Source organism: Culex pipiens, chromosome 3 (genome assembly GCF_016801865.2).
Source record: "Culex pipiens pallens isolate TS chromosome 3, TS_CPP_V2, whole genome shotgun sequence".
NCBI lineage: Eukaryota > Metazoa > Arthropoda > Insecta > Diptera > Culicidae > Culex > Culex pipiens.
The window spans coordinates 108,098,734-108,113,854 of record NC_068939.1 but is presented as its reverse complement, the minus strand read 5'-3'; the positions used below and the strand labels follow the sequence as shown (position 1 = coordinate 108,113,854).

The following is a 15,121-nucleotide window of genomic DNA, read 5'->3' as shown; positions in this document are numbered from 1 at the left end:
GCAAAAAAGTACGCCGTTAGTTGGCGCGAAAAAAGCACGTGGGGTGCTGGTGGACGGGGGTGGGCCGCCGCGGATTCCACGGGGGATTCTCTTTAATGAAACGTACGGTCAGCTCCAGCAAGGAGGCATCCGGAAGACGCGTGTCGGCTATAAAACAAAATAAAATTAACATGCATATATGCTAGATTAGATAAATCATCAACAACTGTAAGACGATTGTGAAATTAATTTACTATGGCCGCGCGTGGTTGTCTTCTTAATCTTGTTTTTTCTTGTTTATTTTTTCTTTCATGCTGATTTGGAGTTTATCTGTGGTTGTGCATGCTTTCTGCACGATTTGGCCATTCAACTAGTTCATGAAAGTTAAATTCGGTGTAGAAGTGGGCGGCATTTCTTTCACATTCATTCATAAATCAAACGTTTGTTGTTTTGGCGAAAAGCTTTTGTTTGCATTATTTCTGCTTTCTTCGACTGGAGTTAAGTATGATGGGTTAATAGCAAGTTGTTACAAATTATTTTTATCTAGTGCTCATGTTTTAGAATATATCTTGAGGAAAATCTATAAAAAACTTATACCGTCAGTGGGGGTGACTATGGGTCAAGAAACGATACATTTCTCGTAATTTTTTAATAACAAAAACAATTTAAATAACATCGAAAATCTTTTAACGTAGAATTGTTCTTAGATAGTTTAATAACATTTTCCCAAAATATAGGGGAATTTTATGAACTCAACCTTAAATGCCAATCGTTTGAAAATTGACCCAATCTCTCCCCTTACAGGGGGTGACATTGGGTCAAATGAAACCAAAAAGGATGCTCAAATACGAAGATATGGTAGAAAAAGTAATCTAACAGTGTTTCTTGTTCGAGGGAATCTAATGACATGCTACAATGTTTTAAGTAGAAATTTTCAAACATTTGGGTACTTTTCGATTCGAATTCCATTCAAAAGTAATAAAAAGTCGAGAGGTCATTTTTGGCATTTTTAAAAGAATTTAGTTTCAGTGAGAAGAACCTGAGAATTGGTAAAACCTGTAAAAAATCACTTTGACCCAATCTCATCCCCCAGAACCAATGTCACTCCCACCGACGGGAAAAACATTTTTTTTTGGAAAATTGTACTTTGTGGTCCAATATAATCACTTTCAGAAAAAGTAGAAACTTACACTTTTAGTTATTGACAGAAAATTCACCAAAAATTCAATCCTGTCGATAGAAGCGTGTTTAGAGAGCCCAAATTTATCATACCTTGACGACCCGAGCATGGGTAAATAACAAGGAAATGCGTAATAATACCTTTCTCTGGTATCAATACAAAATTTTGGTATTCATGGACCCTTTAAAATTTGTCTTAAGGATTATGCAAGAGCAAAATGTGCTATCACGTAGAAAAATAAGGCATATTTGAATCAACAAAACGTTTTGTTGATTTGAAAATCAAGATTTTTGTTGAATCAACGCTAAACGTCAAAGCAACTTTTTCAAAACAACAAAAGATTTTTGTGGAATTGAGAAAATCAAGGTTTGTTTCAACGCAAAATCGGCGTTGATTATATTCAACAAAAATTTTATTGAATCAAACCTCGTACAGGCTGATTCTACAAAATATTTATCTGCGTGATCATACCAATTTGAGGTATTGTTTTGATATTGCAAAATTGCAGAATTTGTAAATGGTCGAACACCACATTTTGGTACACTCAAAAAAATGAGTTCGCGTAAACGTGAACAGCGTTCATGCCACCGTTTACACGTTTACACGTTTACACGAACTAATTTTTTTGAGTGTATTCTTTTGGTATTACAGTGTTTTATCAAATTCCTCTGAAACTATGAGAAAATTTTGACCAATTTTGACAAAATAATTAATTTTGCGCTAAAATGATGTCTCAGAGCGGATGCTTTCATTGAAAACCGGAAATTTCAAACTTGATTTTAAACATTTTTGATATATTCCCTAAAGAAATGACTTGAAATTGTAGAAAATTCTCTAAGTCAGGATGGCACATTTTGGTATTATTTTGGTATTAAAGTGTTTTATCAAATTCCTCTGAAACTATGGGAAAATTTTGACCAATTTTGACAAAATAATTAATTTTGCGCTAAAATGATGTCTCAAAGCGAATGCCTTAATTGAAAACCGGAAATTTCAAATTTGATTTTAAACATTTTTGATATACCTCCTAAAGAAATGACTTGAAATTGTGGAAAATTTTCTAAGTCAGGATGGCACATTTTGGTATTCTTTTGGAATTACAGTGTTTTGTTTTGTTTTTGTTTGAAAATTTTGACCAATTTTGACAAAATAATAAATTTTGCGCTAAAATGATGTCTCAAAGCGAATGCTTTCATTGAAAACCGGAAATTTCAAACTTGATTTCAAACATTTTTGATATACCCGCTAAAGAAATGACTTGAAATTGTGAAAAAAAAATCTAAGTCAGGATGCCACATTTCGGTATTATTTTGGTTTTTGAAGGTTTCATCAAATTCCTCTGAAACTATGGGAATTTTTTTTTAATAAATTTTGATGAGATAATTAATTTTGCGCTAAAATGACTTGAAACCCAAAAATGTTAAAGCTGATTTTCATTTTTTTTTATATACCCACTATAGTATATAAGTAAGAATCCCTTCCCTACTAACCCCGAGTAGGCCGCGGGTAATCGGCTCCCCTCCCACTAACATTTACACACAAGATCCTCTGTAATTATTAAGTTTTTTGTAATTACAAAAGCCGACTCGGTCCTAACCAGGTCCCAGTACCAAAAAGGACCTAATAAAAATAATTTTATGAAAAAAAAAAATGGTATATAAGTATATAATATATAGTATATAAGTATATAAGTATATAAGATTAAAAAAAACGTTGAAATTTCTCTAAGTAGGGATAACCAAATACTTTAAAAAACGAGTAAATCGACAGATTATTGAATTTTGGTGAATTTCAATCCAGTTTCATTTTAATAACACTTATTTTTCAATCTTGTTATTTTTTAGAATCTTCAAAAACTTCAAAATTTGGTATTCCCGTGTTATTTATCCCTGCTCGGGGAAAGCGTTTACTGACATCAACTTCGAAAATGTAGAGTTGTGTAATATTGATTTGTCATTATGAAAGGCAATGTTGATTTAAAAGAATTTCTTTTTTGATTTATTTTGTTACGCTTTTGCATTGCCTTGTTACACGTCTGTCAATAAGAATAGATTAGACTTGTCAAAAGCACAAAATATGCTAAAACATGGTATACAATTGTTAATGTTTGTTATGATTCAAAGTTTACTAAACTCATCTTTTCATTTTATTTTTGCAGATGTCACCAACTGGCCTTCATCACAAAATGTAAGTACACATTCAATTTAGTCTCAATACAGACAGCATACGCAACGCGGCAAAAACGTTGCGTCATGTGGCACCACTTGAGGTTGTCACATCAGGATATCCTGCTTCGCTAGTTTGCGTGACTAAATCGTGTGTTTTGCTATGGTCTAGCGCCACCTAACAATAAATAATTTAGCGTTTTTGAAGCCCACCTGACAAAAGGTTAATTTCTCGCCAATTTGTGTTGTGTTTCTCCCCTACACCCTCTGAATCAACCCCATGGGTTTGATTCATGTTTTTCATTTTCTACCCAACGCTTTTCCCCTCGTCGCTTTCTGCCTCGGTTGGCCGCGCTCACAATTGAACACTGTAATTACCCATTTGCTTCAATCGTCGGCATTTTGGGCAATTTTAGCGCGAGCCCCGCGACCCAGGTCCAGGGGCGCTCCTTCCCATTTTGGCGCGTTTATTAATTCCCAAAGCCGGCTCATCTCATCAAGCATTGCGAAGTCTACGATGCGATGGGCCAATTGGAGCAACTGCAGCAATTGACCTTTGACGCAACTCGGCGGTGGCCACTGACCAGAGAGGACGATGTGGAACGGTTCGTCCGGCCGGCGGGCCGGTGGAAGGTAGATGATTGATGAAACGTGATTTACAGATATTTGCGCGAACGCGAACGGATGCCGGAGACTTTTACTTTTGTGCACCATTGTGGACCGCTCCAATCTCCCGGAATCCGGGTTTGGTAGCATTAGCGCCGCCGAGGATCGCAGCCCAAGCCGGAGGTCCGAGGTCGACGACAGCGGGGACGACTAAGGTGCGCGTTGATGGTAGGGTCGTCCGGGTGGGCCATGGCCCGTGCGGGATGGATACTGTGTGGGCTAAAGAGATTTAGAACTGTTGCAAAACTCAGATTTTTTTTGCGAAAAAGATTAGAAAACTTCTTCCAAGAATTGAGGTGATAAGAATTCAACCCAACCCCACGTAGCAAACTGGGCCCGATGATTGATTGACATCTTAAAATTATGATTATTGCTTCCGTAATAATGCCGTTGTAAATATTTTTTTAACGAGTAGCGTAGCCCAGTGGTAACGCTTCCGCCTCGTAAGCGGTAGATCGGGGTTCAAATCCCGGCTCGGACCAACACAACTGATGATCTTTTCCCTTCTGGATTCGATGGCTTAGTAAAGGGAAGGTAGTGTATCGTCACAAACTAGACCTTATCAAGACAACTTAGGAAGACAACCTATGGAATGTTAACATTAGCCTTAACATGCTAACATTAAGTTGATTTATAAACTGTCACTGAATCCGCTTTGTAAATGCCGGCCCCGATACTCTTCACGGTTGTTCCCCTCAGGAACAGGGAAAGATTTACTTTAAATATTTTTCAAAGGCAAAAAAATAATTTGGTCAAAAAACTTCTAAATTTTAATGAAAATAGAAGTCAAATCAACATAAAACAATCTTAAACTCATTTTTCTGCATTGATAATCATATTTAGCATATTTGGGATGGATTAAAAGTATTTTGATTTTAAATGAAATTCCAATGTACAGCAACGCAAAAACTTTTTTTCGCAAAAAAAAAAAAAAAAATTCGTCAATACTAAGGTATTGACGTATGCAAACTAATGAAACTAATGAAACAACTGGACACTTTTTTCATTCAGATGTTGAAACCATGGCTCGTAAATTCTTTTTTTCGCCTTCCCTAGACTTTGATCAGAGTCGAGGGACATAAACTTCAAAAAAAAAATTGCAACGGCCTAACCTAAATAAGGTTGATTGTAGAAAGGGGTCATTCTCCGCCAATTATCACAGCAGTTGCCCCGACCCCTAATTGATTTCCGTGAAACTTTGCTCCAAGGGGTAATTTTTACCCTGCCAGATTTTTGCAGTGATGAAAGAAAAGATGATTCTTTATTTTTATTTATTTTGTCAAACTAATGTATATAAAGTCAAAACACTACATTTTTGAACACAATTTTGCTCATTACTTTGAGAAATGTGGATTGCCATATATTTTTTCCCTTTTGTATACTGATGTGCTGATAGTATTAACATAGAATCGTGTTTGGAATATTTTCTCTGTGTTTTTTTTTAATTTTCACATATTTTTTTAGGTTCTGTCAAAGTTGTGAGTTTTCTACCATTTTCACAGATAGTTTCATAAAAAGTCATGGAAATGATGATTATTTTTGACCGCATTTTCATTAAAACATTTATTTGAAGAGTTTAACAAATTTTTCACACTCGAATTAGGAACCCAGTTTTCACCCTCCTAATGGATTAAGACTGTATTTAGCCAACTTCAATAATTTTTTACCCTATCATAAACTTTTATTTGTGTTATAAACGTTTTTTGCAGCATTTGAAAATGGGTTGCGTAATTTACGTCATATTTTTTTAAATCCAGCTACAATGATAAATAAATTAAATGTGGGAAAATAATGAATTTTGTCTGAAAAAAAAAACGCGAATAATCACGAGATCGAATTTTCGCCCTGGACGAATTAAGTACTGTACTATTCTAAGATCAACAAGTTCTAGATTTTTTTTTGATTGAAAATCATGCGGAAAAATAGTGAAATAGGTTTGAACATGTTTTTTAAACATTCTAGGATATTTTGAACGGTGAAATACCGGTACCAAATTATGTTCCAAACATGTGATTATTTGATAAGAATGCGAGGGGTACTAGAAGTTTTCTACGGAGGTAATTTTTTCAGCTGTTATGTATTTTTGTTGTATTTTTTTTGAAGATACTTATTTGTGTAAACTGAACAAAACAATCTTATACTCAACAAGCCTTACCCGACAAACTTCGTTCTGCCTTTTTTCGTTTGTTGACGTTTTTTGCTTTTTTGCTTATTCAGCCTCCTGTGATCAAAATTTGATTTTACGTAACTTTTCCTATACAATCTGCAGATTTTCCGGAATCGGTTCCAGAGTGGCCAAAGTGTCAATTAGTAGCGTATAAACCTACCTTGGGCTTATACGAACCCAAGGCAACAAAGAGCACATCGATCCGACGCTCCGTATTGAACTGATTCGCGTTCGAACAAAACCATCGAAATTTGTTATATATATAGAAGATAAAACATAGAGTTCAATAATACTGTACAAAGTCATTTCAATCCGCATCCAAACTTGATAATTGATAAGAAGGTTAATATTATGAAAATGCAATTCATTCCAGATCACGCAAATCACAATAAGTATGATTATATTTTCAACTTGTTTATTAAAGACCAAATTTTAATATGAGCCGATTGTAGTTTACAGATAAGAGATAACCAAACAAAAATACATGCTATAATGTTGAAGTTAATGTCTCTCACGCTGAGAAAACAAACCCCTTCGAAAGTATTTTTTGAATCTAAGATATTTTGGACACTTGTTACCCTACAATGAAATTATACTTTAAAACATTTATTTTGTCTTTTTCATGCAGTATTTGAGTATCTTCATGCAAGCATTCCTATTGATTCCTTGGTTTTTGTGGTGGCCGAAAACTGGTTCCAAGGGTGGGCAAAAAATTGATTGAGGGTGCGTAAATAGGGCTCTGAAGTGCGCGCCCTTTATTAAATCGTAAAATTTTAACAAAGATCAACTTGTATGTGATAAAACCCGTAAGCAAACTTATGATTGAATAATTACCAGCGTTCTACATAATTTCAACTAAAAATCTCAAATTTTTAATTGGTTTCTCTTCAAAATTGACTTTCCCTAATCTTATATCCCCGAAAATCATTTCGAGGATGTTTTTTTCTGGGATGTGGCATTCGGGGAAATGTCTTTTCAGGAATTTGGGTTTCGGGGAAATATCATAGATTCGTTTAACAAACTTCGAAATTGTCACTCTTCCGCGAAATTTATGAACTTATTAATTTTTTTTGGAATTTAAACTCCCTATTTTGGTTAGGGACCATCCACAAACCACGTGGCCACTTTTTTGGAAATCTCAACCCCCCCCCCCCTCCCTCCCCTCATCGTGGACAATTTCCAAACAAATAAAATCTGTTTTGTATGGATCGTGGACAATCGCCCCCCTGAAGGTGTCCACGTGGTCCAGAGATTTTCGAGATTTCAGACCCCCCCCTCCCCCTGTCACGCACTTTTCCTATACCGTTACCATGGGCTATCACAAACCTAAGATCCCCCTCCCCCCATCTCCCTATTAATGGCCGTAATTTTTGGACGAACCCTTGAGGGCAACATAAACTTCAAATTTAATCCATATTTCGAAATAGAAAATATTTCATACAATTCAAAGAAAACCGCCCAAAATCTTTTGACAATCAATGTAATACAGTCCGGCAGTCAACGGGCGTTTCAGATTCTACTATCTGGCCATTTTTGTGCTTCCTGTACTCTCCGTAGCCTTACCTAACCGCGTCGTTGTTGATGATGCTGATGGTGGTGGCGATAGTTCATCGATTCCAGCAAGGAGGTGGGTCTTTCTGCTGTTGCTGCTGCTGGGTGGCGATGAAAACGAAAGTGAAGCCCCGGTCGCGGGTTATTTTGATACAGATTTAGACTCGCGCGCAAAGTCTTGTTTTAATTATATACTTTCCAAATCACTAACTAGTGGCGCTGATGAATGGATTTCCGCGCGTTTTTCGTGGAGCGATGATGGCGGTAATGATGATGACGCTACTAACGAATAATTGAATTTGGAGAAATTTCGATTTCGTTGCAGGGAATTATAGTTTCTGTCCATTTTCGGAGTGTGCCTTTGTCACTTCCTGTCGGGGAGGAAGTAATCGTTCGTATGGATCTGGATTTGACAAGGTGTTTGTTGTCGTGGTTAGATCGTTTTATGGAATCATTCAACTCAAATACACAAATCAAACGTGAAATAAAGCAAACAAAAGTATTGAGCTCAAAGCAACGGTTTTGCGAAGAAACCACTGTTTGTGCCAAATGACTGCAATCAATGCAACCGAGGCTCTGGCCAAAACGATTGTGGCTGCTGCTTTTGCTGCAGGAATTGGCCACTTCGTGATGATAAGTGAGGCCTTGGAGTGGTGATGGCGTTGATGATCTTTAAGTGGCAGAAGACGGAGGCGATCCGGGAAATTGTAGCACAAGCGTTGGCGATGTTTTTATGCTGCTTGATTACAGTTAACAGTTGAGTAAAGTTGGGAAGAGTGGAAGAAGTAGGCGATTGGAACGAGTCCAGGAGCAGGTTGAATGATCGTAAAGTATTTCGATGTTACGTAAAAGTAATTTATTGGAGCATAGCTGTAAAGTTGTTGTAATTCCTTGACAATATAATCGACCATCAGTTCGAAGAACAGTAACACAATCAGATCGAACCGTTTGTTTCAAGACGTAACCAAATTTGGACCACCACGTGGGATTCTCAATTGCGAAACCATGACCGCGCACAGTCGAGCACGCTTGCAAACAAAATTAACATTACCGTACGGTTCAAACGCAAAAGATTTGGCGACCCCTCGCTGACTGCAGGTATTAGCATTGCTGCCCGTGAGCATAAGATTCCAATCCGAAGAACCGCAAACTACCGGTGGCACGCGGCGGGGTTCTCGTGGCAGCAGGCAAGCAAGTTTGTGAGCAGATGAGTCGGGGTTCCGGGGGATTTGGACATGTAGGAAGTCTTGGAAACAAATACGCGTAACTTTTAAGTCGAGCCCCATGAGACATAACCAACCTACGATGTGATCTGATTACTCTGAACTTAAATTATTCTGTTACGTTGGGTGGGCTTGATTAGCATTTGATGGAAAATAAACATTACAAAATTTCCAATGATTATCTCGGCATACTTCTTCAACAGTGTGTAGGAATAAAGTTTAGTTACTAAACTTTATTCCTACATTTAATCAGTTCAATTCAATTCAATTAATTTTATTAGAAAAAAAAACAATTCACAGTTTGTTTTGTGTTTTGACGTCTCTTATGCGATGTAGATGTACTTCATCATCAGCTCACTGAGAGCTTGGAACTGATCTGCATTGTTCCGGGAGGAAGGATAGCGCGTAAACATCTCTCCAGCAAGGACCATCCATAAATTACGTGGACACTTTTTTGGAAAGCTCAACTCCCCCCTCCCAAGCCAATACAAAAAAATGTATGGAGTGTGGACAATCACCACACCCGAACCCGACATTAAAGTGCCCTCGGCCATTAGTTGCATTTAAGTTTTCATCAGATGGAATATTACCAGCGCTACCAACCCGAAGAATGTATCCTGGAGAACTTGTTATTAGATTGCGCACCAAGTATTTTTTGTCGTTTTTCGTGATTTCAATAATTTCGATAACGCGGTCAGGCCTACTGCGATGCATCAATCGCATAAGACACATTCTGTAAACGAACCCACATTTCATAAACTCATCAGGACAAGTAGAAGGCGTGGACATACCGTATCAAATGCTCCGAGTTATTCATATTCATGGTGTGCGGCGTGTACACAGCAAAACAAAGTAGTAATCCAGCTGCGTGTAAAAGGAAAGGGTGTACAATTTTTGTGAAATTTTGTGAAATTTTATATAATGTTACACCCAGAAACAGGTAGTCCATCCTCGATAAACCTCGTTGAATAAATGTACGACTCGAATCTTCTTTTGCAACGGTCATCATTTCAACACACATTTTCTTTCTTTAAATAACTGCATTATTTTCAAAATTAAAAGCTCTTCATAATGCACATTCTATGTATGTATGTATGTATGATCCCCATACCCGCAGGCAACTTGGTCCTGGAACACATGTGAGCGCTAGGTGAACAATTCGATCATCTTTTACTCCGTAGTCTGTACACCCACGTGCATAAGTTTTTTTGCACGAATTTTAATGCTACAAATACCAGCGCATAGATCAAAATGGTTTCCCGCTTCCCTCCCCAAGCGCCGGAAATTTGTAGCGGGTGTAGGGACACTTTGCATAGACGCCCTTGCTCCCATCACGTCACTGAGGGTATGGAGCGACGAGAAATTAATAAGCATGCCCCCCCAGTCGAACCTTCATTAGAGAAGCAGGCAATCCACAACTCACAGCGAACGACTAAGGGAACACCCTACCGCGTATATAATAAGGTTGGCGTGGATGTCTTGAGTGATTTGAGCGAATGTAAGAGTATTAGCGAGAGATTTTTTTGTTTTAGAAAAGGAACGGGCTCACCAAATAATGTAATCTTCAAGACCGGCTTCATTTGAGTTCCAGGAGTTTTCCGATTTGATAAACTTGCGACCGGATGAACTCCCTTCGACTTAAAACAGCCAACGACAACTTTCAGCTGGGATTGGCGACGTTGCCGATGGACTCCTCCGTTGTCCATGAAAGTGTACCGGATGAATTTGCTGCTGCTGGAAAATCTTGACTGATCTTCTTCGCGTTGGAATCCGGAATGCAGCTCCGATATCTGCAACAGGCTCGGGCTCTACGTTATTTGGCCGTTTTGACACCAAACCCCTTTTCGAAATCCAGGTTGAGTTCCAATTGCTCCGCTGGATACCACTGCTGAACCGCTTGTCCTTGACCACCAAGTTTTCCACCGAATATTGCCAGGAAAGGGCAAAATTAAATATTTATTATATTTTTTGGATGCAAAATTGAAGAACCAAATTGACAGCGAAAAAAAATTCGAACCGCACACGCGCATGGATTACTTCGATCCTCAGCTCTTCATAATGCACATTCTATTCCAAAAAATCCAAAAGTTTTGCCCGGGCAGACGGTAATAACAAAATTCATGCCATTTCAATAACAAATACTGTTAAAAGAACAGAAAGTGTTATGGAATCTTCTTGAAAAATCCATTTTTACATAAGTGTTTAATAACAGTTTATATTATCATAATAATAGGAGGGCCTCGTGGCGCGGTGGTTAGCGGCTTCGGCTGCCGATCCCTAAGTTGCTATGGGTCGCGGGTTCGATTCCCGCCTTATCCTCCTGGCCTTCTATCGGATGGGGAAGTAAAACGTCGGTCCATTTGCGTAAAAGAGGTTTTGGGTGACTCACCACACATAGCCTTCGGACGCCTAGAAATGAGCAGAAACTTGCAACAGAGCCCACAAAAGACCCGGGGGTCGTTAAAGTGGATTGCTTTGCTTTTTTTTATTATCATAATAAAATTTGTTATTGGTCTGATATTGGTTGAAAGCCAAAACAACTTTGGAATAACATTTTTTGTTATGGAAGAATAACTCCAACTGTTATTGGGATGATCGGATTAGTTGTTAAAATAACAAAAAATAATAACAAAGATTTGTTCGAAGAATAACAAAAAAAATATTAGCCTGTTTTTACAATAACAATCCAATAACAAAAAATCATAACGACGAATAACAAATCTTGTTATAATAAAATGTTATTGGCCTAGTATTTTCAAATATCAAAAAAAATGTTATTCCCAAGTTATTTCCGTCTGCTCGGGGGCATAGGACTGGTTCGGTACAGTAAAATTCTTGCCACGTAGTTCATGACGAGCCCCTTCGCACTGCATGCAAGCATAGAAAAACGTGCATGTTCCGTCGTCGTCTGAGTCTTTCCGTGAGCTGCGAACGTGAAAACAGGTGATTAGAGAGACCTCGAATTCAATGCGCCGATATAATTGCGAGCATCGTCTCAATCGACTGGCTCGTGTGTGAGTGTACGATCTCTCAATGGACAAAACTGCCTTCTCCCCCTTTCTCACCCATGACGGGGTCTCGTTTTTGTGAGGGAAGCCGTTTTTTGGGGCCAACTGGAACCGGGGGCAGCAGCGCCACTCGGTATTTATGATATAATTTTTGTGTTTCTGTTCCAGATAATTATGACCGACATTTGTTTCTCACTGTGTGAGTTGTTTCGATTTTTCCTCCTCCTTCATGCTTTTGTGCCTTTTATTGGCGCAGGTTTTTCGTTTGGTTCGTTTTTCCTCTTTTCTGGGGGAGTGTTGCTGCTTCTGGAAAGTGTGCAGACAGGACCAGGGGAGGAAGGCAAGGAAATGCGTAAAGCGGATACTGACCTCGTGATGGTACTGTTAATTTCTGAGCGCTCGGCAATTGACGTTTCCTGATGTAGTCATTAAGAGGACATTGATACCGTCCTGGACAACAACGCATACAGTTTGTTGCTGCAGTTTTGTATTTTTGGTACGATTCTGTTGTTGGGCGTTCGATCCATAAAAAAAGGAACAATTTAATTGCGGTGTTTATGTTTTCATTCTGATGTGCGGGAAGGAGGCAAGGTTGCTCTCGAACGGATGTTTATGCTCACACTCCGGTGCGAATGCATAATTTAACGGTAATAATAGGCGGCTGGGTAGTTTGCATAAATCTGCACTGGAAACTGCACCGATTGTGTTTGAAAGTTAATACCGGTGGCATTGAGGTATGCAAAAGAGTAAAATTTTCACATTCCAGCATTATTATCTACTATAAACCACGTGGACACTTTTTTAAAATCTAAGACCTCTCCCCCCCCCTTCTAGACAATTTCAATACAAAACAAATCTTTTTTGTTAAAGCGTAGACAATCGCTGAACTCCGCCTCCCACCCACGTGGAGTCCACATGGTCAGTGGATGGTCCCCAAGACTTTTCTCAACATTTATATTTTCAAAACATGACCTACCCTGTCCCACAATGATAGTTTCGGTGAAAACTGTTATTTTAAGAATCGATGTGACTTTGATAGTCAATGTGATTCATAGAAAAAGGGGTAATTTTGTAGGTTAAATTTTACCGATTTTTTCAGTAATTTTACTTTAAAATGTAAAAAAATGTGATTTTTTCTTATTTTTTTTTATCAGAAAATGACGAAAATTCACCAATTCCTGATGCACTTGCACATTTTTTTGACACAAAGTCTGTCATCATTCCCTAATGAATATTACCATGATTTTGGCCTTCCTCACTGAGGAAAGGCAATAAAATCACTCGAAATTTGAACTTCCTAAATACACCTCTTAGATATACCCTCACTAGGGTGCCTAGAATATGGGACTTTTTTTTCAAAAACCTCGCTCCACAAGCTGAATATTGTTCCTTGACCTATTTTAAGACTCTGGGCCAAATATGAGCAAAATCTGTCATCATTTACCCATTGATACTCGGAGGTGAAGTTTGTATGGGAAAAATCGAAAAAATGTATGAAAAATCCAATTTCCTTACTGTTTGGTCGGAACAGTGCGCTACTTCCATCCAAACATTCCCAAAAGTGAGACTCTCATTGGAATTTTAATGCTCTACAACTTTGTAGAACATATCAAAGCTGTTATACTCGATCCTGAAAAGTTATTAGCGATTTAAAAAAGTAATTTTTGTATTAAAAACTTTTTTTTTCACCAACTTTAGGCTCGGGTATCAATGAGTTAATCTTATCCAATTTCGCTCAAAATTTACACAGATGCTTAAAATAGCCCAAAAACCCGTTTTCCGCTTGTGGAGCAGGGGGTCATTTTTTCTTGGCACCCTAACCCTCACGTATGCATATTGACTCGAATCATTTTGAAGTATTTTAAAAGTTATACCATGAAAAGGTTTTTTGTAGATACAAAACTAACTTAATCCACCTATGTGGTTGATGCCTTCCTCACTCTTTACCAACAATGGGAATAATATGGGTTTGGACACAAATTTCATATTTTTTTTAGATCCGGAATAACATAGTACATAAATATCACTTAAGCGGTCATAACTCGAGGCAGGGTTGCCAGATCGTCAATGTTTTGGACTCGTTTGAAAGGTCTATTCGATGACCTAACTATATATAATATGATGACATTTGGTGCGATTTACTGCCATTTATTCAACCTACGAAAATATGCGAAAACACATTTTAATACATAACTTTTGTACTACTTATCGAAACTTAAATTTGGTTGGAGCTCGATCTATTGGACCCTCAACTGAGTCAAATGCGACCCGTTTGGCCTAAATCGGTAAGGCCAGTGCTAAGAAAACTGAGTTAGAATTTTGGTAACACACAGACACACAGACAGACAGACATTTGTTCGGTTCAATTCTGAGTCGATAGGTATACATCATGGTGGGTTTTCGAGCTTTAAATAACAAGTTCATTTTTAGAGTAGGATTATAGCCATACCTCGGTGTGGAATGCAAAAAAAGGATGATTTTACACCAACCGCCTTATGGATTAAGAAACGTTTTTTAGTATTCTAATCTAATCTAATCTCAACCAATCAGACCCTAGCGCAGCCAATCTTTCGAAGGGATCCTGGAGAGTGCCTTAGGTTAGATGACGCCTAGCACTCTTCTTGTCATTTATTAACATTTGTAGTGCGCCATTGCATCGAAATGCATTGAAACATCACAAGCGTTAAAGCGGCCAGGCCTACTGCGTAAAGCCGTATCGCAGAGATGACTCGTAATTGGGTTGAGTTTGAGCACTGAGTGTTCGAACAACAACACAATTCTGAATCGACAGGGGAGGAAGAAGCGTGGGGACACACCACCATACGCTCCGAGATTTGGTTGTATTCGTTGGGAGCAACATGCTAAGAAGTTTTGGTACTCCGGGACCCTCTGGGATGGGACATTGTATTTCCACGAATGCCCTGGACACTATTTGCCGTGGTTATAGCGCCACAATTCGCTCTCTGTAACAGTAGGGGAAGGTGGGGCAAGACGACCATATGGGGCAAGAGGAACAATCGCTCGTAAGGCCGTAATTTTTACAATTTTCATTATTTCCAGTATGAGGAATTGTTGCTAGCAATGCAATTAGCTGATTCTACTACCACATAACCGCCAAAACGACATAAACGCCACGGGGCATAAGGTTGAATGAAGTTTTTTTCAAAACCTTTGTTTCCTTA

At 38.3% G+C, this 15,121-nt stretch overlaps 1 protein-coding gene across 2 annotated transcripts in view; it reads left to right on the top strand.

Annotated features, from left to right (window-relative positions):
- Positions 1-15,121, top strand: part of LOC120421385 (serine proteinase stubble) — a 242,749-nt gene that overhangs the window by 55,431 nt on the left and 172,197 nt on the right. For both annotated transcript variants that reach the window (XM_039584592.2, XM_039584584.2), the window contains exon 3: positions 3,318-3,346. The gene's annotated coding sequence lies outside the window, so the exon portion shown is untranslated. The remainder of the gene's footprint in view (positions 1-3,317; positions 3,347-15,121) is intronic.